Below are 27,954 nucleotides of genomic sequence, written 5' to 3'. Positions count from 1 at the left end.
TAAATGAAATTTTTTTTATTTATGTGTTGGTTTTGAAAATAGCGAAATTAATAGCTTTGTCATTTACAATGCCAATAGTTTTAACTTTCGCAAATGTGACACCTATAGCATTTGTAATGCAATATGTGTTGTATTTACGTGACCTAGATGTATTGATATTACAAATAAAAATGGCTTTTATTTTTTTTAAGAATTAATACTGAAATAAAAGTTATTGTAATTTATAATGGCAATAGCTTTTGTAAATATTTAAAGATTATGTTCATTGTATTTTATTGTGACGGAAATCCAAGAACAGAAGTGAAATATTAACATCTTTTAGTGACATTTGTAATAAAGCTTGAAACATTGAGAGAACATATTTGAACCAGTTGTTGTTGAATGGTTGCACATATTGATGCTGTGGTGGCGCTGAGTGATGTTGTGGTGGTGACGAGTGATGCTGTGGCGTTCAGTGATGCTGTGGTAGCGCATACTGATGTTGTGGTGCCCCTGAGGGATGCTGTGGTGGTGCTGAGTAATGCTGTAGTGATGCGATAGCTAGATAGAGTGAGTGCGATAGAGAAAGTGCGATAGATAGATAGAGGGAGGGCGATAGATAGAGGGAGGGCGATAGAGGGAGGGCGATAGATAGAGGGAGGGCAATATATATATAGATAGATAGAGTGAGGGCGATAGAGTGAGTGCGATAGATAGAGTGAGGGCGATAGATAGATAGATAGATAAAGTGTATTTATGTTGCATTGAGTAGAGTGTAAGTATGAGGTGTGCAATTATGTTGCATATAATTATGTGGCACTGAGTGGTACTTGGAGTGTATGTTCCATTGCAGAGTGTGTGAGGGTGCAGAGTGTGTGTGTGTGTGGTGTGTGTGTGTGTGTGGTGTGTGTGTGGGTGCGGTGTGTGTGTGGGTGCGGTGTGTGTGTGGGTACAGTGTATGGGTGTGGGTGTGTGCGGTGTGGGTGTGTGCGGTGTGTGTGTGGGTGCGGTGTGTGTGAGGGTGCGGTATGTGTGAGGGTACAGTGTGTGTGAGGGTGCAGAGTGTGTGAGGGTGAAGTGTGTGTGAGGGTGCAGTGTGTGTGAGGGTGCAGTGTGTGTGAGGGTGCAGTGTGTGTGAGGGTGTAGTGTGTGTGAGCATGCAGTGTGTGTAAGGTTGCGGTGTGTGAGGGTGCGGTGTGTGAGGGTGCGGTGTGTGTGAGGGTGCAGTGTGGCTGCAGACATGATCTATCTATACTACTATTATAAAGAGAGAACACAATCCTTTGAGCCAGGTAAACTCGGGAACCACAGCGCCAATCAAAACACCCAATACATCATAGGAAACGTCAGGGTAAGCAGATGGACATAGGCTATATACCATAAAAAAATATACCTTAGAAGGGCAAAGTACGTTCTTTCAGAAAGTAGTCCCTTGGAAGTAGCGCCATGTCTGAGGTGGGCATGTGCGTTTTATGCGTGCTGACATAATCACGGGTCCGCCATTTTAGTAAAGTAGTAAAGTGCTCGGAGAGCGGACAGAAGCGTGGCCAGACTCGGGCAGGACAGGAGCGCAGAAGCGACAGACTCCGGAATCCGACATGCCAAGAGCGGACAGGAGCGTGGGCAGAAGCAGGCAGGAGCGCCAAACCGACAGCCTCGGAGTCCGGATAGGAGCGTGGGAAGAAGCGGCCAGTAGCAAGGAAACGGGGGCAAGGAAACAACACCCTGCGCATGTGATGCTGGTAAGTACGCTCTGCTGCTCCCGCTGCTGGCCGCTCTGCTGCCCGTCTCCTGCTGCTGTGCTGCCCCCAGCCCCCTTCTGCCCCGGACAACGTCGGGGCGGGCTGCTAGTTAGCCATAAACAGGACCAGGCAGCTGTGTTCAGATCTTAAAGGGAGTAAACTTTCCAATGAATGAAGAAAATAACAGATAAGCTGTGTGTGAGGGTGCAGAGTGTGTGTGTGTGAGGGTGCAGAGTGTGTGTGTGGGTGCGGTGTGTGTGTGGGTACAGTGTATGGGTGTGGGTGTGTGTGGGTGCGGTGTGTGATGGTGCAGTGTGTGCGGGTTCAGTGTGTGAGGGTGCAGTGTGTGAGGGTGCGATGTGTGTGCGAGGGTGCGGTGTGTGTGCGAGGGTGCGGTGTGTGTGCGAGGGTGCGGTGTGTGTGCGAGGGCGCGGTGTGTGTGCGAGGGTGCGGTGTGTGTGCGAGGGTGCGGTGTGTGTGCGAGGGTGCGGTGTGTGTGAGGATGCGGTGTGTGTGAGGATGCGGTGTGTGTGAGGATGCGGTGTGTGTGAGTGTGCAGTGTGTGTGAGTGTGCAGTGTGTGTGAGGTTGTGGTGTGTGAGGGTGCGGTGTGTGAATGTGCAGTGTGTGAATGTGCAGTGTGTGAGGGTGTGGTGTATGAGGGTGCGGTGTGTGAGGGTGCGGTGTGTGTGAGGGTGCGGTGTGTGTGAGGGTGCGGTGTGTGTGAGGGTGCGGTGTGTGTGAGGGTGCGGTGTGTGAGGGTGGACAGCATCAGGGGAGGTTCTCATCCCTTATGTCTCCGATGTGAACAACCACCTGGATAATTCAAGCAATTTCTGGTGCAACCCTGGCGTAGCACAGGTACATTCATTCCCAAATGGCAGAGTGGGTTCAATGAAGGTTCTTAATATCAAGGCACTATGGAAGCCTCCTGCGGTTACCGTGGACAATACACTCATGTCTTTAGGATGTCCCCATTATGAAAGTAATATTCAGGCCAATATTCCCCCAGAACGGGGCTGACTGAAATGATTCTCAAACATATAAGGATGCCTGACCAGCTGAAGCCCCGTTCTGTGGTTTCCCTACATTTTGACTAAAAGTGTGACTTGTCACAGCAAGTAGGAAATGGGTCTGGGAACCTAGCCTCCATTGCTAAACCCTATGACAGGTAAGCCAAGGAGGCTACAGTGGTTTTATTTATAGATGTAGCTGTTTGGTAAGGCACTGGTTGTCATTTTCCGACCACTTACGGGGCTTAAGCCAGGCGTTTGTAATCTACAGTATCTACGTTTGCGGAAGTGCAAACCACGTCACCTATGGGATCGCAGGTGCGGACTTTAGGCATCACAGCTCTGGCACAAGCTGAGACACGGTCCCGAAGGATCGAATTACTGTAATTCCTGCAGGGGCGTGGATTTCTATTACCCATCCGACAAAACCCAGAATGTTCCCTGGCACCGCTAATAAGCAGCGAAATGCTCCGGCAACTTAGTGCTTCTGTCCCACACCTGCCTAGAGGAGACCCCTGATAAAGGAGGAGTATTTCTACCTGCCGAAGTGCCTAAAAACCGAGGGAGTCTCTTCAATAGCGCCTGACCCCAAAATGGCGGCTATGGTGAAAAAAGACAAACAAGGGGAAATTGAGAACTTTAAAAAATCAGCCCTACAGAACAAATGTGCCCTTCCCTAACCTGCCATTCCTAATGCTACAAGTGGCTGCAGATACAACTAGTGCAAGGCAAATGAGCAAAATTCAAACATGTGTCATTTTTGATAGTGCTAGTTGGCATACATACTAATAAAAAAGCCAAAGTACTAGCGCAAGGGGACTATACCACCACTGGAGCACACCGACACAGTCTGCCAGTACTCTGCGCTCTAAAACACAGCCTTTGAGTCTTGTTAGACAGTAACCAGTGCCCTAACTTCCCACTGATTGATCTGTCCTTTTTCCAAACTGGAGGGCCATCGCAATAGCGCCAACCAAACACGAAACTCATTCAAAATGGCGGAAAGGGACGAGAAGAAAAACAACAAAAAAGGTGAGGCCGGAACCCTCTCTGTCAGACTCTCCTATTAAAACGAAGGCGGACGTTAATAGTACCCTAGAAGTAATTCTGAGAAAACTAGCAGAAGTACACGACCTAGCAAAATCAACCAAATCCAATACTGACTCTATGCAGCTGGAACTTACTGCAATTAGAGCTGACATGAGCTCTGTACACAAAAGCATAGATGAAGCGGAACAAAGAATTAGCGACCTTGAGGACAGAACCAATACTGCATCCAACTCCATACGGCAGATCCAGGGGTCAACAGACTATCTCAGACGCCAGATCTCTGAGTTGGAGGACAGGAATAGGAGGGGAAACGTACGCATTTTTGGAATCCCGGAAAATTCAGAGAAAGACGCTGATTCCTGTGTAGCCTTTTTAGAAGCTTGGATTCCGACAGTAACAGGTATTTCCTTCCACCACGAACTTGAACTTGACAGAGCCCACAGGGTACCAACCTACATCCCTCACGGATATAGAGGCCCGCGACCACTGATATGCAAGCCACTGCGGTACCAATATACCGAGGACATACTTCAATTCGCAAGACACAACCACAAGGTCACATGGGAGGGCCACAAAATAACTTTCACCCAGGACTACTCGAAAGACACAGTCGAAGTCCGGAAGGGCTTCTTGGCCCTGAGAGAAAAACTTAGATCAAAAGATATTCAGTACTCCTTTGCTGGTCCGGCGAAATTCAAAATCACCATACAAGGAAACCGAGATTCTTCACGGACCCTAATGCTTTGGCGCAATTCATCGGAGATTCTCCACCGCAGAACATGGACTCGTCCAACAGCACATCAAACAAGCGGAAGACAGACTCGCAAGAGAATATAAACTCGAATTCAGGTCAAGGGTGACTATCATAATACCCGATACCCTCAATCCTGATGTCTCTAACGACCTTATTGCTCTGGTTCCCTTTCCGTAGGTAGTGAGTCTACCTATTAATCATCTATTAGTAGTCGCTCATCCTGCTGTCTCTTTCGACTCATTTATTGTTGGTGTTCTGAATTGTTTGTCTCCGTCAGGTAAGACCATTTAGTGTACATGTTCAACGACACCTGACGCATCCATTAATTTTTCTATCCCGTGCCCTAGCACATGACTCGCTTTGTGTTCACTCTCAACCGAATAAGGGGCAAATGTTCTGTTTCATAGTCGATACCACCGATACCTTACCAGGTTATTAGGGATTATGTCTTTATCTCTAGAAAGTTTCCTCATATTCTCTTGTTTACAATTGCGCTTGTTTAGTCATGCAAAGAATGTATAGTATGCACGACTGAATAGACATGGTTAGCAAGTTTCTAGTTAACAAGTTTCTACCCTACAGTGTATAGCTATGTTTCATGATCTTCCTCATGATCACTGAATCACAATTTATTATATACAGCCGGTCCTTAACGACGCTTGGCAAAGTATATTAAGGAGTTGGTTATTGTTTCCTGTTACATTTACCATGCTGAACCCTTTCCTGCGTCGCAGGTGGACGGTAATGCCGTCGCAGTTCCTAAGTTCTTTTGAGAGGGGAGGTGGGAGGGGGTAGGGTAGAAGAGGGGGTAAAAGAGGGATGAGGGGGGGAGAGGAAAGGGGGAAAAGGGGAAGAAAAAACATTGGATTGTTTCAGTATGCTTTCTGTATTTGTGTTTAATGCTTACTTTCACCTATATGTCTACAAAAGTACTACTTACCAATAGCCTAAATGGGCCCTCACAGATGACTCACGGATGTCTAACTAACCATATCATGAGCCTGTTCTCCGAAATAGACCACATTAACATACTCAACACACACTCAAAATCCGTTAGTTCAACCGATACCACTGTAACAGCAGCACATGCGCGACAGAGCCTGCTCAGCGAAATAGTTCACTCAATCATACTCAACACACACTTAAAACTCTCTATCTTAATTTTTACCAATATGCCACCTGATCAGGAGCGACAGCCCAGTACCCAATGACTCGTAATGCCTCCATTTCGGAAGGCCTTAATATTGTCTCCTTAAACGTTAAAGGCCTCAATCACCCGGTCAAGAGGAGAAAAGTTCTTGAGTACCTGACCAAATCCAATGGCGACATCCTCCTCCTACAGGAGACTAAACTATCAAAGGATGACGCTGAATTTATAAACCAACATTGGATCTCACATAATCTTTGCTCACCAGCAGTTAATAAAAAGAGAGGGGTCCTCACACTAATAGCTAAGAAATCCAACATTTCCGTAGTTTCACACACTCACGATACTGATGGCCGCTTCATCATGGCACACCTTCTGAGAAACGAAGATCATTTCCACGTCATGAACATATATGGCCCCAATGGTGACGACTCAGATTTCTGGGATTCATTAGCCCCGACCCTAGAATGCGTACCACAGGGAGAGTTACTAATTGTGGGAGGTGACTTCAACCTGCCACTAGACCCAATCACCGACCGACACTCGAATTGCTCCTACCACCCCACACGTTCGCATGTTAGTATGCTCCAGATTCAATCTACACGACTCGTGGAGACTCCAACACCCTGACGGCCGAGACTACACCTTCTACTCGCCTCCTCACAACTCCTACTCGAGGATAGATTATATCCTCATTAATAGCCCTTTCACACACCTCATCGAGGAAACTAGTATTGCCCCAAAATTGATCTCTGACCACTCAAGCATTCACACCAAACTAGTGGGCTCCAGATCCATTCTCCCCCCTAAGAGATGGAGATTTAATGACGAAATCTTTTCTGAACCGGAAAACAAACAAAAGATCGAGGCTGCCATCCTAGACTACCTCAACCTAAACGACACCCCTGAATCGGAAATCGCGAATGTATGGGAGGCACTCAAGGCCACTATTAGAGGTGTAATCATTGGCATTCGAGCGCAAGCTAACAAAAAATTTAACATAGAATTGACCACTCTGGAAGATAACATTAAAAGCCTAGAAACCGCTCATATGGCAGACCTTCAAAACTCTCTGATTTTAAACGACCTTACTAGACTGAAATATGAATATAACTCGATACTCCGTAGAAGAGCGGGGTTTGGGTCAATAAGTTCAATGCTTTAAGGACTTGTGAGGGCAACAGAGCTGGAAAGATTTTGGCATCATATCTAAAACATAAAAAAAAGCAATTCAACATCGCCTCAGTTAAAGATTGTAACAATGTCATCCAAACGAAGCAAGACCTAATTCTCCATACCTTTAAATCATTTTACGAAGACCTATACAAGAATAATCTAGACTTTAACTCCGAAGAGTGTAACAAGTACCTAAACTCACTTGGCCTCCCAAAACTCAACGATGCGGACAACGCCGCACTAAATTCTCCACTCACTCTACAGGAAGTATCAGCGTCCATTAAAACCCTTAAATGTAAGAAAGCACCGGGCCCTGATGGATTCTCGGCCAGCTTTTACAAGGAACTCACGAACTCCCTGAGCCCGACTCATCTAAAACTATTCCAATCCTTTAGCGTAACAAAAGGGATAACCAAATCGATGAGTGAAGCTACCATTATCGTCATCCCCAAAGAAGGTAAAGACCCGCTGCTAACCAAAAATTACAGGCCAAACTCCCTAATTAATTTAGATTGCAAAATTTACGCAAAGATTCTCGTCACACGGTTAAACTCACAACTTCCAAAGCTAATTAGTACATCACAAGTTGGATTCATGAAACAGCGTATGTCTAACGATAACACAAGGATCCTCTGTCACGTCATTGAGAAAGCCAGACTACTCGCAGCCCCCTCCATAGCTATTACTCTTGACGCAGAGAAGGCGTTCGACAGAGTCTCCTGGCTTTTCCTCAAGAGCTGTATGTCCGTCTTTAACCTTGGGGAAACCTTTACTGACTTGGTGATGGCCCTATACCTTTCACCATCCGCACGCATTGCTATAAATGGTTCATTGTCGGACCCCTTTTCTCTGGAACAGGGGACAAGGCAGGGTTGCCCCCTCTCCCCATCATTCTTCCTCTTGGCAATGGAACCCCTAATTGCTAATATTAAAAAAAATGACGATATCAGAGGTGTGAACTTTGGGGATAAGTGCGTCAAGCTGGCCGCCTACGCGGACGATATCTTGATTGTATCAGAATCACCAGATTCCTCCATCCCTGCACTAATGACTACTATTGACACTTACTCCACCCATTCAGGGTACAAACTCAATCGTGATAAGTCAGAAGTTAAGCCACTCAATATTTTAACGCCCAAAGAAGTGCTGGGAAACTCAGGTCTCTGCTGGCAACCAGAGTTTGTGAAATACCTAGGTATTGAATTCGGTGACTCCCTTATGAAGACCCTCTAACGGAATGAAAAGACAACTTTAAGCAAAATCAAGACCCAACTAGAGGGTTGGTCCCCTCGCTTCATTACCTGGTGGGGCAGAGTAGAGACCATCAAGATGATGATATCACCTCTAATTAACTACCTCATATCTATGCTCCCTCTAACCCTTACACCAGACTTCTACCACAAATTAGACCAGGCTATCTCAAATTTCCTTTGGAAAGGGAAGAGGGCAAGGATTAGCATGAAAAAGCTCCGCTTAGATAAAACCGCGGGTGGGGTCAATCTACCAGATTTTAAAAGGTATGAAGCCGCCTTTTCAGCCAAGCAGGGAGCCCACTGGCTCGCACCCTCACCCGACTATACTCCAGTGTGGCTAGAAATTGATAAAGAAATTCTAGATGGTATTGCCCCTAGCGCGGCTCTTTCGACAAATATAAACAAACTAACCCACTCCAAATCAATATTTCATAATACAAAATCTGCTCTTCTTAAGTTTGACAGAATCCTAGAAAACAGCATACGGGGCTCACAATGGGAATCCTTATGGAACAACCGTAACATATTGTACAAGAGTAAACCTCTACACAATGCGACATGGATCAAAAAAGGCATACTGTTCCCATACCAACTGTTTGCGGGGTCATATCCTATTCCATTCAGTGACTTGCAAAACAAATATGATCTTTAACCAATGGAATTTTACAACTTTCTAAACGTAAAAACAGCGCTGTCCAAAACCAAACTCTCCCTGACACCACCCTCCCTCCCACCATACCTTGCCAGATTAAACAGACTGGGCCATCAAGTTTCCTTCCTTTATAGACTCAGTCGCCCCCAACAATCTAGCCTCACTGTCCCAATCACACAATTCTGGAATAATCTCTCGTCCAGGCCAATAACAGAAACAAAATGGAGCAGTACATGGGTATCTTGCACGAGACACAAAATCAGCCCTACACTATCCCAGACCAAATACTGGCTCCTTCATAAGGCCTTCTGGACTCCGGCGCGATTATTTGCACACAACATCAGCCCAGACGCCTTTTGCTGGAATTGCAAACGTGCGGAAGGTGATTTATCACACATTATCCTAGAATGCAACTGTGTAGCACCTTTTTGGGAGAAGATATTCGAGTTTCTCTCAAAACTATTCCACATCACACCAGCTAAAGAGCTCCCTTACTTAGTTTTCGGATTCACCCAGGACCCTTCCCTTGACGCAGACGATAAGGCGTTACTTGATCTCCTACTCACAGCGGCGGTTAAGACAGTCCTTAGTAACTGGAAAGATACCAGCAAAGCCAACTTCGCAGGGTGGCTGAATTGGATAATCAGCTTACGTGGTGCCGATAATGTAGCACTCCAACAGACACCGTGGCGCCCTCCCACGAGAAAACTGTGGTCAATTCTTGACAACTATTTCACGACACATAAGCCACCTTAAACTGGTCCCACACCGTCCACGATCCATTAGCATGTGTCTGTAGATTCCCATCTTTGCATTATTTATCATGGTGTTTTTGATGAGTAAAATGATGTTTGAGTAAAATGACTGTGACTAAAATGTTGTTGAGTATAAGATATATGCTCTACTACTTTCGACAAGATATCAGCTATGTACTTTTGTATTGACATTCTCTTTTTGATGTAAAGTAGCGTACTGTAATATTCGCCCGTGAAATTCTGACTCTAATTATGCTACTTGATCTACTCATTGTATGTTCATGCTGAAACAACCAATAAAAACTTTTTTGAAATGAAAAAAAACAACCAGATTTCCTATTAGCTCTTAAGGGCAGTGAACTCTTTCCCGCATGTAACTGTGCAAGTGCAACCTGTTCTAACCAGAGTACTGTGGGGAACTTAACGCCCGGCACCCGGGAGCTGCAGGCCAAGCACACGGCAAACGCTGCTGGCACTAAACCAAGAAATTTGAGGAACATTCCCTTCCTGTCCCTTCAGCGTCCAGCGGTCATGAGCACATTGACATCACAGGCCAGCCTCCCAGCGCTGCGAACTCGCACTTGCGTGATTTGGATCAAACCACATGAGTCAGCGCCAGGCCTTTGCTGCCGACCGAGTATGTATAACGGAAGAACGCCAGGCACCCGGGAGCTGCAGGCCAAGTAACAACTGTAACCTTGTCGACTGTGTCGACTGCGGCAAACGCTGCTGGCACTAAACCAAGAAATTTGAGGAACATTCCCTTCCTGTCCCTTCAGCGTCCATCGGTCATGAGCAAATTGACATCACAGGCCAGCCTCCCAGCGCTGAGGGACAATTGTGTACTAGACTGCCCCCATCAACTAACGTCCCGAGGAAGGCTGCAGAAGTGCACTACAGCCAGCGTTCAGCAGAGGGAGCCGGAAGTCGCTGGAGCAGCGCTCTGAATGACAGCTGTTCAGAACGAGGCCTGACACGCAAATAGGATTTCCGGCTGGGAGAAAGGAGAGGCGTGACACGCACGAACTGTCCTGAAGGGGCGGAGAAACAACGGAGCGGGCTGCGGAGTCTGGACACAGAGGGACAGGACGAGAGGAGCCGGAGAGGGGGGGCGTCGGGGCACATTGATGGTGCCCGCCCCCCCAGTGATGGAAGCCCTGCGTGTGCCCGGTGAGCGTGGTTGGGAGTGTGCGAGCCCGAGTCCGACTCCGGTGAGGTAAAGGCGGGGGTGGTGGGGGCACTCTGTGCCTGTATGTGTGTGCCTGCGTGTGCATGCGCGCGCCTGTGTGTGTGTGTGTGTGTCTGTGTGTGTGCGTGCATGCAGAGGGGTGGGGGCTGACTGTGTCTGTGTGTGTGCGCCGTTAATGCATGCGAGCGAAGCGAAAGCAGGGGCTGGGAGTTCGTCTGCGCAAGCGCGGCTCAGACGCGCGCTCCCGCGGTCAAAACTGAGACTGCAAAAGCGCGCGTCTGAGTCGTGTCCACATTCCCAAAAACGGATGACAATAGTTGTCGAAGCTGACAGCAATCAATGCTTCGCATTGAATGCAGGTCGTGCTTCGACCTAAAAAAAAGGAAAATGTGCACGTGTTTTTCTGAATGAGAACTGCACGCGCATACTGGTGTTCACTGCTTGCGCATTGGAACTGATGAGGGAGAGAGGCTTGCCTGTACACAAGAGCAGGCTTAATTCACGAAGGGGTGGACATACAGTGTGCTCATCTTGGCCATTCGTTCTTCAGGATACCACAGGCTTGGTGTGTAAAGGTGCAATAAGCATGGATAACATCTGACCTGTTACCTGCTTTGCAGAGACCCATAATAGCCTACTATACAATTGTTTACACCATATGTTTTTGCAATTTGTACGTCGTTCATTTTTAACTACCAACAATTATTAGCTCTATATTTATCAACCTCAGAAGCAGAACAGATTAAGCTTACTTTGCCAGGATGTCAGCTGCAAGCTCTTAATTCACTGAGCAGTCTTGCTATTGCTGTGTTAGCGTGGCTATATATTTTTCCAATACCGTCTATTAATAAGCAAGGGACATGATAAAATGCACGTCAGAAAATAGACCATTGAAGGCAAGGCTTCTGACATAAATTGCATGAAGGGTGATGGGTCGCTCAATTTAGGATGTCCTCATCTCTCCAGCTATACGGGTGATAGCAGCCACTGATAAACCAGATATGAAACCGAAGACTAATATTTAATTTTCCTTAGAGGACAGAACCTAACATCACTTTGCTTACCATACAAACCTCGCACGGTTTTCTTTTGTGAAACAGTGGACCTGCGTTCTGTGCCTGGAAATGTATCCACAATGGCAAGATGGGCAAAGTGCTCATCACAGTGTGACAAGATTATTTTGAAAACTGGAATGTGGTAACCTTTTCAATGCATTTTATTTTAAGGGGCCTGAACAAAATGTGTTAGCTAAGACTGAACTTGGAGTTCTAAGGACCAAATTAAGATGCCTGGGCGAGAACGTTGCACAGCCAAGACAGGGATTCACTATTTTGTGTGCATGGACCTCTGACATGATGAGACAAACTCAAATCCAAGAAGGAAGTGCACAAAATGACTGACTTGTGTGTGTGTGTCCCTGAAGAGAAGCAGATGGAGCTTCGAAACGCGCCGGGCAGATCCATTACGGAGCGGCATCTACAAGCGGATCCCCGTCCTCACCTACACATAAATTAAAGCGGCTGCTCGTGTGCTACTCAAGAGGTGGACAACCTGGAGCGACAATTTACACGCGGCAGTCCAGCCGCGCAGTGTGCACCACCCAGTTACCCTTGGGGTTCACGGAAGTGAAACAGCAGCCGTACATGGGATCGAGGACGGGCCCACTTGTGGGGTCCATACAGGACTTGATTGTGTGCTTTCCGCACCACACTTCCCATAATGCACAGTCTCTTTGGAGCCTCCCATCGGCGGGTGTGTCATATGGAAATTGGAGAAGTGTGTCAGCGGGTGCGCACACCGCTTCCGTTAAAGCCCCTGAAGAGAAGCAGATGGAGCTTCGAAACGCGTCGGGCAGATCCATTACGGAGCGGCATCTACAAGCGGATCCCCGTCCTCACCTACACATAAATTAAAGCTGCTGCTTGTGTGCTACTCAAGAGGTGGACAACCTGGAGCGACAATATATATATATATATATATTACCACAACTTCTCCAACCAGGGAAAAACAACGGGTCGCACAGCCAACCTGGATTCAAACAGTGATCCGTTTTTGAAACAAAGTGAAATTAAATTAGAATGCACCATTTTCTAAAATTAGAATACATTAAATGTTACTCAAAGTTTGCATTAATTCATGCATCTTCCATTAAGCTATGTGTTCACATAAGGGCAACAATTCATAAGGACCGCTCCAATGCCATAGCCAAGCACATGGAACTCTCACATCAGGGTGATTGGCAAAAACTGAGATTTTATGGCATTCAAACCATAGCGAAAGGTGAACGGGGAGGTGATCGTGCAAAGAAACTGAGACAAGCAGAATCTAAATTTATAATCAATCTGAGGACCCTGCATCCGAATGGGTTGAACCAATCGGAAGAACTTTATGTGCACCTATAACTTGACAGTTGAATCAGAACTATATGTATAATTTATCCTTGAATTTCATAATTATGAGTCAGCCTATTGGAAGGCGGTACAAAGTTAAGAACACATAGCTTAATGGAAGATGCATGAATTAATGCAAACTTTGAGTAACATTTAATGTATTCTAATTTTAGAAAATGGTGCATTCTAATTTAATTTCACTTTGTTTCAAACTTTTGGTTTAAACTACAAGGACCAGAATCCTTAGCACATCATGTGACAGGAAATGCTTTTGTGTTTGAAAAAAATGTGTTTAAATGTTTGTGGGTGTGGAATACCCAGTGATCGTGAGCAAGGTGGAGTGACACCGAAACGCGTAGATCTCTGCGCCTGTTGCCCTTTTGAAATTACAGAAATAAAAACGGATCACTGTTTGAATCCAGGTTGGCTGTGCGACCCGTTGTTTTTCCCTGGTTGGAGAAGTTGTGGTAATAAATAGCGGCTTGGTTCTGCCGCAGGACACCGCACATACGTGAGCGCTGCGCAAACTCCCGCGAAGGAACCGCTGTGGAGGTACATATATATATATATATATATATATATATATATATATATATATATATATATATATATATATATATATATCCAGAACACTCTTCCAAGGAAGAAAAGGCCACAACAGGGGAAACGTGGAAAGCAGCTTTATTTCTCCAAAACCGGCAAAGGAGTTCACATACACCCGCAGTGGTGAATGCATTTCGGCATCATATCAGCCTTCCTCAGCGCCGTGGGTGTGACGAACAGGAAGCAGGTGAGTATGCCGATTTAAATATCTTCCCATAACCTGCTTCGTGAACTACTGCTCCGCCCATTCTGGTCAGTACCAATCGCCTTAGCCTCCTACAGGACGCCTCTCTTCCAGCGCCTACAGGTACCAGCATGCACAGGAAACTGCTGGAAGGCAATGCGACGGGTGGAGCAGCACTGCCTGAAACCCCAAAGTCCGGCAGTTTCGAAACAAGCCCCTTCCTCGGGTCCCCAACCGCATCTCCTACCACAACACAGGATACTCTGTAGCGGGGACTTGGAAAACAATGTTGCCTTGTCCTGCGTGATGTCGAAGACACCTACTCCGCCCCTTCTTCTCCAGTGCGAGTAGGCAGGTTCAAGTCATTCCTGTAACCAGGACAGCAAAATTCCTCCACGAAGGCGGAAACCAGTGGGGCTTGAACCCTAGATGATGCGGGAGTGACAATCTATATATATATATACATATATATATATATATATACACACACACACACATATATATATACACACACACACACACATATATATATACACACACACACACACATATATGTATATATATATATATATATATATATATATTTTCACTGAAAAAACCATAGGTTATAGACCATATATAGTTAGGAATTAGCATTTACAAAACCTTGAAAATTCACTGAAAAAACCATAGGTTATAGACCATATATAGTTAGGGATTAGCATTTACAAAATCTTATTTTACTCGCACAAAACCATTGAAATTCGCATATATAGTTAGTTGCACTAACTATATATCGCGCACCCGCAATCCACTGCTGATGATGTCACATATTACATCATTCATGACATGGTCAGTGACATCACTGATATTTATACCTTACACACCCATAACAATGTCTGGGGCATGATGGAACTTGTAGTTTTTCGGGTTGAAATGGCATAATGCATATTATTTTGCATCGCACAGTAAGGGTTTTACATCACGACGAGGAATCGTTTTTGTTACTGCATTAAAAGCGTTCCCACATTTTGCAGGGACTGTCACGCTTTAACGCTCGTGAAAAACACGTGCGTGTTTAATCAAAGCTCTATGTACCAGAGGGTTGATTATAATGAGTAACTCTTAGACATAAGGTCTGTTTATAATTAAGGGCTGAGTGCCCTACGTCCCCGTTGTATGCAAAAACCCATGTTCTGTGAATTGTTATAGTCATTAGCTATACATTCCAATTATCAACAGTTTGGATCAGTCTCTAGAAACAGTTAAATGCAAGTACATTTCTTATTGTTGTTATTTCGTATAGCAGATATTTAGGCATTAGCAAGATTGTCAATTTGTACATTATTATAAATGAACATATAATTCTTCATCGCCGTTGAGGCCAGCCGGCTGCTTTGTTCTGAACCTCATAAGTTTCAATTCCAATCGTCTCAATTTTTGTATACGGTTTCCCCCTCTTTCATGCAGTTGAATACTTGCAAGTCCAAAATATTTTATGTCCAGCCAAGTTTTTGTTTCATGATTGGTCATATGTTTTGCAATGGCATATGAGTGGTCGCCATTCTGGATTGCACGAATGTGTTGAAGTATTCTGGTTTTGAGGGAACACGTCGTGCTTCCAATATAAGATTTGCCGCAAAAGCATTGCAGCATGTAGACGACGAATGATGACTCACAAGTTATACTCGTCCTGATTATGAAGTTCTTCCCTTCAGGGTCCTTTAAATTCTTTTTTTTTTGTACATTTTTTTTTTGGGAACCTTTATTAGTATTACAAGCATTTACAAGTATGGGCCTACAACCATCCCGGCCGGCCGCTAATCAGAACAAGAGTACAGCAAGCAATATTGAAAGTTATAGCATTTCGAAAGCCGGGGTCATAAAAATACCAGGACATACCTTGTGATCAGATGTACAAACTTGAAATCAGGATTTGAGAGGTTCATTTTCAAATAGGGAACTAAAAAAAGGGGTGCCGTACAGTCGTACATGGTCCTACAATACTGCGCGCAAATCAGGATATCTACAATTAGTACACATACGAATGAAGTATCGGGGGTAAGATACACAAAGCAGGAGAAATGCAGGCACAATCCCGGTACGTAACAAGTCCAAACCCCACCCCTCAAAACTAAACATACTGCAGGAATCATGAACGACGACGACACTGAATACGGAAAAAAGACTAAAGGACCATCCCCCCCTACTCCGAATAAACACCATCCCCCCTACCCCCCACCCTGCACTCCCGCAGAAGGCCATGGCCTACCCCCCCCAGCAGCGTGCCTGTCGCCCTATTGGAGACCCGAAATATAGAAAGAGAGAGAGAAAGAAAAAAAATATATAAGAGAAAGAAAAAAAAACATATGAGCGGAGGAGGGCCCTCGGTCTCGCCGCCCGACCCCGCCCTTCACCCCTACACCCAGGAAAATCCCAGAAGCAAAGTAGAATATCAATGAAGAACAGCAAGCCCCGGCCACAACAGCAACGAAATCCCGGTCAAACATACCCAATGCACCGTCAGTCAACAATAAGGCCAATAGGCTCTGAACCATATCATCCCTGGCCCTGTCTGGCAATGGTACTGCCAGAAGTCCACTTGTCAATCGGCTTACAGAGCAGCCTGGAGGGTCCAAACGATCCGGGCGGGTCAGGCCAGAGCGTAGCCACAGAAAAGTACAACAACCCAAACCCATCCGAGTATATACAGCGGAGATCCGGTAATGTCGATGTTGACCCCGGGAGCTTCCCAAAGTCCATACACAGTAGCACCATCCAAGATAGGAGAGTCACACAGTCCGGCAAGCACCACAACATCGCCGGGACAGCCCAATAAGGAAAATGGTGTCGTTTCCCCAGCCGCCAATTGAACATGTGCCCCGAAGAGACACTCACGTGTACAACCATGTCGGCCAGAGCGGTCACAGGAACCGGGTCCTTCGGCGGCTCCCGGTACCAAGGCAGAGTTGGGACTCTCTCCGTGGACATAGTTGCGGGCTCGTCGGCACTCCCTTGGGATCGAACTGTGGCCGTTAGGGACGGCGAGACCGCAATGGCGGCCATTCTTCTATCCAGGTCCCGAGCATTACAGATCAGGGTCTTGTGCAAAATCGTTAGGGCAGCCAATACGTCCTTGGATGTGGGCTCCTGTGCACGTTGCCAGCATCCCGACCCCATCCGTGTGACAGCCGTCCGACCTGGACATGGTCCGTAGAGGAGGGCGCCAGCCGCCATCTTAGTCAATTTGGCCTCGTCCCTCTTCACCTCACTCAGGGACCAGGCCCCAATGCAGGGCGCTGCGGGATGCACAACCGGGACTCAAAACTGTGAGGCGGGCTCCCCGGGGGAGAGTCACCAAAAGGCTAAAATCCCTGCCGCTCCCCGGGAGCCGCCCGCCTATTTCGGGGGCAATCCTTGGTTATGCCCGGGCAAAGAGATTGGGGAGGGGGCCAGGAGTCATGCACCCCCTCCAACCCTGCTACGCCACGCAGCCCCTCAAAGCTCACCACCAAATGGACCGGGCCGTCACTGCCATCGGCGGCCCTTCAAGTCAACGGCACCCTCCGACCGGCAGTCGCGGCCGGCTGCACGTCTAGGTCAATGCCCCGGTCTCATCACCACGGGGGCCGCAGAGCAATCGTGGACAGTTCTCAGGGTCTGCCGCACGTAGGAGCCTCAGGAGCAGACGGTAAGTGATCGTTCTCCTTCTCCTATTAAAGTACGCCTTCGTGGCTCAGGATAAGTGCCAGGGTGTATGTGCGGGCGAAAGGGCTCACGGAGCCGAGCGACTATGCGGCCATTTCGGATGCCTGCTTGGCTCCTCCCCCCGTCCTTTAAATTCTTGATGTTGCGTCCAATCTTACAAGCCTTGCATATTGAGCCTTTGCTAAATCCTCGTTTTCTCAAATCCAACCAGGATTCTGTTTTTTTTATTTCAAAATGACTTTGGGTCAATTGATCTGCGAGATTCTGCGCTCTTTTGTATGAAATTAAAGGATGATCGTCTATGGACATTCCTATGTCTGGATCTTTCTGCAGTACATGCCAAAATTTCATCAAAGCTTTTTGTATTTTATAGCTCTCTTTGCTAAAAGTCATTATCATCTGTGGTTGTTTATCCTTTTTGTTTGTTTTTCCTGAAGATTCTTCTGTTGATTGATTCATGAGCTGTGTTTTGTTTATAAGCGTGTCTGCTCTTGTTTTTGTTCTGGCTTTTGTTTCACATACGTTGAGATCAATTGTTTTGTATCCTCTCTCTTTGAAGCGTTCTTTCGTTTCTCTGAATTTCTTCTGTATTTCTGTGTCCTCCGAGCAGTTTCTTCTCATCCGTAGTAGCTCACCATACGGAATGCTCTTTTTTAGCTTCTGGGGATGAAAAGCTCAAGCCGTGTAGGAGGCTATTTGTCGCCGTTTTCTTTCCTATGGACAGTGGTTTGGATTTTCTCGTTGGCTATATAGACCTTTGTGTCCAGGAATACTATCTCCTTTGAGCTGATGGTATATGTAAATTTTAACCGCACTTGATTGTCATTGAGGACATCGAAAAATGTCTGGAATTCTGCTTCAGTACCTCTCCACAGGAGAAAGAGGTCGTCAATGAATAGTAGCCAAAGGGCCACTTTGGCCATGTGATGGTCATTTTCTTCTCTCCAAGCCACGCTTCTCTCCCACCATCCCATGGTGAGATTAGCGTAGCTTGGAGAGAAGGAAACTCCCATCGCCGTTCCACAGCATTGTTCAGAGATTGTTTTGTTAAAAAGGAATACATTGTTATGCAGGCACATAGAGATCATTTCCATGATCATTTTTGAATGTTCTCTACGAGTTATTGATTGTTGGTCAAGGAAGTAGTTGATCGCTTTTAATCTGATATCATGATTTATAGATGTATATAGCGATATCACATCGATCGTCACCAATAAGTAATCGGTTTGCCATTCAGTTTCCATCAGAATCCGTAAGAAATCGGCTGTATCTTTTATATAGGAACTCAGTGTGGGTACAATTGGAGCTATGAAGTGATCCACATAACTTGAAACATTTTCATAAAGACTGCCACAGCTTGAAATTATCGGGCGTCCTGGAGGTTTGTTGAGAGTCTTGTGCACTTTTGGTAGAAAGTAAATGGTCGGCGTGATTGGGTTCTCGACCATTAAAAATTTCCTTTCTACATCCGTTATCAAGCCTTGTCGAAACCAGGTGGTTAGTTTCATTTCCAGTTCATGTTTCATTTTGTCTGTTGGATTTCTTGTGAGTACTGTGTAGTTGTTGGTGTTGTTCAATTGTCTCATCGCTTCCTCCATGTAGTGTTCCTTATCCATTACAACAATGTTGCCGCCCTTATCTGCGGGTTTGATCTCGATTTGGATATTGTTTCTTATGCTTTGTACTGCTTGTCGTTCGCCTTTCGTTAGATTCTCTTTTCTGTCTTGTTGTAATTCTTTGGCATTTCTTCAATTTCGTTCATCACCAGTTCGTAAAAAGTATTTATTTTGTTGCCAGGGTGCAGGATCGGGCAACATCTCGATTTTGACTTGAACTCTGTGTGTTGGCGTTCATCCGATATGATGCCCATTTCATCTAAACCTGAGTGTCCGGTATTTGTGTTTCTCCGATCTCATTGGCCAATTCATAAGCCACTCGGATTTGTGGGATTTCCGATGTCCGATATATATCAGTTCGATTTGATGGTTCCGTTTCCTCTTGGGTCTTGGTTTTATTCAAGGAGTTCTTAGCAAAGAATTTCTTTAACTTGAGTTTTCTCGTGTATTTGTAGAGATCGATTTTAGTCTCCGTTAGATCATGGTGTATTTCGGGACAGAAAGAGAGTCCTTTGTTTAATAGTTTCATTTCGGTTGGTGTTAGACTATATCTAGATAGATTGATCACTAGATTGGGGATTGTACTGTGTGCCTCGATTATTTCCTTTTCTCTGTTTGCGCCCTCAGATTGTATCTGCCTCCTTGTTCGCTTGCTGCGTCTTGTTTTGCGCTTTGGTTTCCTTGGGCTTGGTACCCCCTTCCTCTCGCTCTGCTTCTGTTCTGTCCGCGACCTCTGGTGTTGCTTCGTGGTGTTTGTTGCTCCTGGTAGAGCAACTGCATCTCGTCTAAAAAAGAGAATCTCCGTAGTCCAGGGCGTCTTTGCTCGCCCTCACTGAAGTCTGATTCAGATCCGCTTGTTTGCTCGCCAGGTGTTGTGATTCCTGCTCCCCATTGTTGTTTATAAATGTCATATCTTTTGGCAAACGTCAGGATAGTGCCATGTTTGTAATCATCCTGATCTCTGCCGAATTTCCGTTGCTTGCGGTTCTGTACCTCTTCTTCGTGTTTGTCTAAATTTTTCTCCATTTCGCTTCTTAGTTTTTTCAGGGTGCCTGTCTTATCATTTGTGGCAGTTATTTTTGTTTCTAATTCCGCAATTTTCACATGGAGGTCTTCCACTTCTATTCTTGCATATTTAATGATGATTAGCATCATGCTTGAACACCCCATGTTATTTTTGCCCCATTCTTCAAGCATTTCAGGCTTCGTATCAGGGTGGTTTGGCAAGGTGAAGATGCGGAGTCCTCTCGGTACCATTTTGCACTCCACATATTTTTCCAAGGTTATTATTTCCCATTCTCTCGAAATTTCTTTCCGCATCAGTTTTTCCAATTGTATGAATAACATTTTACCGCCACTCACCGCTTTGGAAAAGAGTTGAGAGCTGACTGCCTGATCGTATCCAGCGCTACATTCTGCCTGTGCCATACAGCTTCCCCTCAACGAGGACTCGCTGGTGTGAGCGAGCCCTGCAATCGGCAGGGCTGGTGACACGCTCCCAGCTTGAGTCCCACGGGTTGAGGCTCGGCACTTCACCTGCAGCAAGCCGGGGGACTGCGAGGACCAGCATTCCTCAGTTTCCCCAGCTGGTTCCTCTTCCCCCGGCGCTACCGCCCACGGACACGCCCACCGCCTACCTTGAGCATAAACTTTCGTGACCCCCGCTTCGCGGGCGCCACTCACCGCTTTGGAAAAGAGTTGAGAGCTGACTGCCTGATCGTATCCAGCGCTACATTCTGCCTGTGCCATACAGCTTCCCCTCAACGAGGACTCGCTGGTGTGAGCGAGCCCTGCAATCGGCAGGGCTGGTGACACGCTCCCAGCTTGAGTCCCACGGGTTGAGGCTCGGCACTTCACCTGCAGCAAGCCGGGGGACTGCGAGGACCAGCATTCCTCAGTTTCCCCAGCTGGTTCCTCTTCCCCCGGCGCTACCGCCCACAGACACGCCCACCGCCTACCTTGAGCATAAACTTTCGTGACCCCCGCTTCGCGGGCGCCACTCACCGCTTTGGAAAAGAGTTGAGAGCTGACTGCCTGATCGTATCCAGCGCTACATTCTGCCTGTGCCATACAGCTTCCCCTCAACGAGGACTCGCTGGTGTGAGCGAGCCCTGCAATCGGCAGGGCTGGTGACACGCTCCCAGCTTGAGTCCCACGGGTTGAGGCTCGGCACTTCACCTGCAGCAAGCCGGGGGACTGCGAGGACCAGCATTCCTCAGTTTCCCCAGCTGGTTCCTCTTCCCCCGGCGCTACCGCCCACGGACACGCCCACCGCCTACCTTGAGCATAAACTTTCGTGACCCCCGCTTCGCGGGCGCCACTCACCGCTTTGGAAAAGAGTTGAGAGCTGACTGCCTGATCGTATCCAGCGCTACATTCTGCCTGTGCCATACAGCTTCCCCTCAACGAGGACTCGCTGGTGTGAGCGAGCCCTGCAATCGGCAGGGCTGGTGACACGCTCCCAGCTTGAGTCCCACGGGTTGAGGCTCGGACCAGCATTCCTCAGTTTCCCCAGCTGGTTCCTCTTCCCCCGGCGCTACCGCCCACCGCCTACCTTGAGCATAAACTTTCGTGACCCCCGCTTCGCGGGCGCCACTCACCGCTTTGGAAAAGAGTTGAGAGCTGACTGCCTGATCGTATCCAGCGCTACATTCTGCCTGTGCCATACAGCTTCCCCTCAACGAGGACTCGCTGGTGTGAGCGAGCCCTGCAATCGGCAGGGCTGGTGACACGCTCCCAGCTTGAGTCCCACGGGTTGAGGCTCGGCACTTCACCTGCAGCAAGCCGGGGGACTGCGAGGACCAGCATTCCTCAGTTTCCCCAGCTGGTTCCTCTTCCCCCGGCGCTACCGCCCACGGACACGCCCACCACCTACAAGGTCTTAAAAACAGCACTACTCCCGCCTCGCGGGACGCCGGGCGAAGCCCGGGCACAGGGCGGGCCGTCTGTGGCCGTCCGGGGACGACCGAGGACGGGACGGGCCACCCCAATTTCATCTCCTCTAAGAGCTCTGGATCTCAAGATAAATAGGAATCGTCTGTAAAACTTTCAAGGTGAGACTTGTATACTAAAACATCTACACATCCAGTAGTTGAACAAGGTCAAGGAACTCGCCTCATTATATCTCTCAAACTTCAGCTAAGAACAACATATTTTCTACCAAATATCACTTATATTTGTCACTGAACTAAATTCATTAAACCAACATTGAATCAATAGTAATTACAAAAACCTTTAACTGATTTTTTGGCCTCTTTAATGGCATTAAAAAAACTACGTTCACGAACAATATATATGAGGCGCATGGGTACTGACGAAGCCGTAAGAAAATCCACAGATAAGTCGCAGAAACCTGGTCAATTATCCTATACTCCAGCTATAAATAAATATTTTTCTACCCTATCTGTGAAAAAACATTCATCTACTCATACCTCAGAAGTAGAAAATAAGTTAGATCTCACAGGAACCAAGGCTGAACATCAGTTGCTACTTTCCTCTGATCAAAGTATTCATAATCAAAGATCTACAACCTTCGAGAGCAACCAAACAAAGACCTCCTTTTCTGAGGACCATCAAAAATCGATTCATGAGATGTCTCAAATAAAATCCATAACTCCTATAAAACATCTGTAGAGCGAACTATGTTTGGAGGACCATCAAAAATCGATACATGAGATGTCTCAAACAAAATCCATAACTCCTATAAAACACCAGGTTAGCGAACTATGTTTGGAGGACTATGCAAGTAATAACACGAAGACAGAAGATGAAAAATCAGAAATTCCGCTAAGCCAAAAACAGCCACTTACCAGTTCTCCAGAAAAATCACCCAACCACTATTCTAATCATGCCACCCTTACTGATCCTTACTTTCCAAACTTAACTTCTGCAACCACTGTTTCTCCCCTGTCAAAAGCTCTTTTTTCCCTGCAGGAAATTTTGGAATCAGTTCTTACCCATCTTGGTCAAATCTTAGCTAATTCAGATGATACTCTCGACGTACAAATAGGTATACTTAAATTCCTAGTGGAAGAAAAAAAGAAAAAAGACCTAATTAATGTACCGTCAAAAAAACATGAAATAGACAAAATGTCACATTCCGAAAACGACCAAAAAAATGGAACTACGTCTCCTAACAAACAAGAAGCAAGTTCACAAACTACTGATGTAGTAATAATTGAGTCTAAAACCAAGGAATTAAGAAAAAACAAAAAATCTCCTATTACCTATTCTCTCAAGAGACTATTCAGAGAAGAACTCAAAAATACCTCCAAAAATACCATTAAGCAGTATCCCATTTTTTCAAAAAATTTAAATAACACGGACTCAGATCCTATAGTTTGTGACAATAAAGTGGAGACAATAAGAGTTCTCGCTGAACAGGAACTAAATCTAACGGGGAAGACTCAAAATATTAAAGATCGGGAAGAAGCAAGGGGAAAGAAAAAGAGAAGAAAGCCACTGAGAAGAATCCAAAAGAAAAAAGGGAGCAAGCTTAAATTTCAAAAACCTACTTTCTTAAAAAATCCCGTGGACTCTTCAGTAACTCAAGTAACACCGATGGTGAAATCTTTGAACCCAAAAGCGGAAGAATACTATCCGGCCCCAGTAACAAAAACAACAGAGCTAAAGACCATTGTCACAAAAGAACTACAAGACAAGAAATCCCAGTCGTGGGAAGGAACTCCATCAAAGCATGTAATAATTGAAGAACTCTTTCCTACAGACAATATGCCATTCAATCGTGGCAGAATAATTAATCTCTTACAAGAAATACCATCTTTGCACTCTCTTACAAGTAAAGAAATTGATCTGGTACTCTTTCCGAAAAAAGAAAATGACAAACTAGTACAAGTAACATTCTTGTCTCCAGTTCTCCCAGGAATAATAATTAGAGAGAAGGAAATTCTACATAAGAACGGCTATGATGTAATTTCAGTATCTGAACCCAAAAGAAGTATACAAAATAACGGTTCAATTAGACAATCTGACAAAAGAAATAATAACTTTAGTTCTAAATGGGGAGACTCTGTACCAAATATTATGGGAAAAGACACATTAAAAATTCAAGTAACTCACGGTGAAAGGACAGTATGGTCCCGGGATACAGAACTAAGCAATGCTAGGAATTCGATAAAATCCTGGGCATGGCTTTCAGAGACTTTAAACAGTAAAAAAATGGATAAACCTCAACAACATCTGGTTTAGCAAAGGCTTGACTATAATGACATGGAATATGGCCGGGAAAACAGCTACAAAAATGAAAGATGCAACAAAAGATCTCCCAGATATTCTTGCTCTTCAGGAAACATGGTCAATCGAACCCTTCACGCAAAAAGGATACTATGTCTACGAAATTCCCGCAAAAAAATCTAATAGGGGACATGCGAAGGGAGGTCTGGCAATCTTATTAAGTGAGGAATATTCTTGGTCACAAGAAATAATAGATACAAATTCAGATAACCTGCAATGTATTAAGGTGTCATTCAAAACTCAATCATCAGCTGCCCACAATAAAATACTGCTCTTTAACATCTATGCTCCTCCCAGTAACAAATACGACTTATTATTTGACCATTTAATGGAAATCATTACTTACATACTTGATGATCGACTCTATATGCCATATATTATAATGGGTGATTTGAACGCCAAAATTTCAAACAGCGAAATCAAGAAATGGGCTCAACTATTTCAAGAGGAATCTATTGAAATGTCTCTCCCACAACTCCCTAAAGGAGCTAAATCAGATAAGAGAGGAAGCTCACTACTATCATTCCTTACTAGTATAAACGGGACAATTCTAAACGGTAATATTAAAGGAGATAAACCGGCATCATATACTAGGCAGGGAAACGGAACTCCCTCTACTCTTGATTATTTCATCTGTGGGATGGAAGAAAAGGAACAAATCACTCAACTCTCAATTAATTTTAATGAAGATAGTGATCATGCACTCCTACACTTAACAACTCTCTGGACGGCACAGACTACCTTTATGAATCAGCCAATATTCTATAAAACTAAAACGGAAGTAAATATAGTCCAGCGTCGGATTTATTGGTGTATAGAAAACTTGGATTATTTAAAAACTCTTATTTCTGATACACAATTGTTGACTACCATCTATTCAGATGATCCCATAATGAACTTTGAAAATATAATTTACAAACTTAAGCACGCTCTACAAAGCAAATTACAACAGGACAGACCATTGAAAAGTAAATGCAATAGTAGGAATAAAAACTGGAATCAACCTACTGTAAAAAAGCTTAATAGACTGATCCGAGCCCAGTATCTGAGTTTCTCTTCAGTAAACAAAGCGGAAATCAACAGATTAAAGAATCAAATACGAAGAGAAAAAACTAAACAGAAAAAACTGGTCCAGGACTCCAACTGGATCGATATCCAACTAGCAGTCAAGCAATGTAACCAGCGCAAATACTGGTCCCTGATTGCGAAAATGACTGGAACTAAAAAGAAGTTGGAATCAACCCCTGTTTCAGAGGAGGACTGGGACATCTACCTGAGCGACTTATACAAATCTAACTTAACTACTATGGTAAGAGAGGCTGTTGATCGAGATATGGAAATCGAAGATACTAAAATCATCAAGACTTCGGCAGTTTCTATTGCCATGAATATTAGAAAGGCAAGAAGTACGGGTGCATCCGGCCCCGACCAGATCCCCATTAAGGTCTACCAAGCCGACCCTAAACAGTGGGGCCTGACGCTCTTGCCACCGTTCAATTACATTTTTTACTCTGGAAAAATACCGAACTCCTGGAAGGGAAGCATAATTATCCCGATATACAAAAAAGGAAATAGAAACATAGCAGGAAATTACAGACAAATAGCGCTGATGGACGCTGCCGGGAAGATCTTCGCAGCAGAAGTATTGGACAGATTGAAATCTTGGGCATTTTTGTTTGGTCTCATTCCCATGTTTCAGGCTGGATTCCGACCTAATCACTCAGTCACAGATAATATAGCAATTTTTCAGACAATCCTAGATAAATATGTAACAGGGAAATCACAACCCATATACGCAGCGTTCATCGATTACTCCACCGCCTTTGATCGAGTGGATAGACCGACCCTGTGGAACAAACTAAGAAGGATGGGTATCCCTGAACTACTATTACAAGTAATAGTGAATCCCCACAGTAACACCTGGTGCCGTGTTCAAATGGGGAGCGACAAGGGCTTGTCTAGGATAATATGGACATCAAACGGCTTAAAACAAGGGTGTCTTTTAGCTCCGATTTTATTTTCCCTGTACTTAAGCGATTTACCATCTCAATTACAACAAGGGTTATGCACGCCTCCGAAGATCGCCACTCAACGCATACATGCCCTGTTATATGCGGACGATATAGTCGTGTTTGACTTAACGCCTTTTGGACTTCAAAGTCTTTTAGATATTTTACATAACTACTCTAATGAAATTTTTTTAATCCCGAATATAAACAAAACTAAAGTGGTCGCATTTTCGAAAAAGAAAAAAGGTGTGAGGTACCATTGGAAGCTGGGTGGAGAGAGGTTAGAGAAGGTAGAGGAATATACCTATTTAGGTAGAATTTTCTCATACAACATGAATAACAACAAACAAATTAATCATTTAAAAAGGAAATGTGATTTACACGCTGGGGCCATGTCACGTCTGTACTCGGCCACTGGAAACAGGCATTTTTCTGCATTAATAAAAGTCTACAGAGCTAAGATTCCCCCGGTTCTGTCATATGCCTCTGAATATATTCCTTTAAAACAATGGTCCTATATGGACCTAAAAGAAGGTAAAACACTAAAAAAAATACTGAAAGTCTCTACTTCTACACCAGTGCAGGCATTAAGACTGGAATGTTCTATCACCAGCGCATATGCTACAGCCGTAGCAAGTATCATCAGGTGGGCCTACAACCTTCTTCACTCTAAAGAAGGCACTTTACGATGTCTGTTAAAGATCGAGACATTTGATAAAGATTCCACTCGTCTTATCTTTTTCAGAAATATGAGAGAGGCATTTCAGTTAGCAAAAATCAGTTCAGAAATGTTGTTATCATGGACACCTGCACAACTCAAACTTTTCCTAAATTTTTTTACCCCCAAACTGAGTTATGAGCTAGATCACTCACATTGTACTAAACTATCTGTGTATAAAACTTATGCTAACTCTCAGGAATATAAGCAAGAACAGCCGTATTTAGACTATTCTCTCACACACGGCGCAAGGCGTGCAATTATGATGTTGCGTTTGGGCATACTACCCGTTTTAACTTTTACCTCTTCCTGGAGACTAGACAGTTCATCGAAATGTACCCTTTGTCAGGGGGGCGAACAGAATCTTGAGCACCTTTTATTTATATGCCCAAATAACAAAGTTGTAAATGCAAGGTTAATGTGTCTTGACCCCATCTATCGGTCATGTAGGATTGTCAATGCTAAAGATTTTCTATTTATATGCAAAATGCCGCCTAATGAATTTGTTTGCTATAAAATTTATAAGTTCTTAAAAATCTCATTGAAAATGTATTAAATTGTATGAATAACTATGTGTAAATTTTAAACAAATTTGTGGTCCTCAAAAGAGTACCGAAACAAATAAAAACTTTTGACCTGACTTTTGAATAACATTTTACTTGAGGTGGTGGTCGATTGTGACGTAGTTGCTGTTTCATCCTTTTTCTCAGTTGTGGTGCCTCTTTGGAAAATGCTTTCTGCTTTTGTTAGTCTTTTTGCTCTCCTTTCTTCCATTTTTGCCACTT

The 27,954-nt window shown here is 45.0% G+C and overlaps 1 protein-coding gene across 2 annotated transcripts in view; it reads right to left on the bottom strand.

Annotated features, from left to right (window-relative positions):
* Positions 1-27,954, bottom strand: part of MYO19 (myosin XIX) — a 603,741-nt gene that overhangs the window by 53,648 nt on the left and 522,139 nt on the right. The gene's annotated exons all lie outside the window — the stretch shown is intronic.

Source organism: Lissotriton vulgaris, chromosome 2_1, assembly GCF_964263255.1.
Source record: "Lissotriton vulgaris chromosome 2_1, aLisVul1.2, whole genome shotgun sequence".
Classification (NCBI taxonomy): Eukaryota; Metazoa; Chordata; class Amphibia; order Caudata; family Salamandridae; genus Lissotriton; species Lissotriton vulgaris.
The sequence above is the reverse complement of the archived record's forward strand: the minus strand, read 5'-3'. Positions and strand labels throughout refer to the sequence as shown.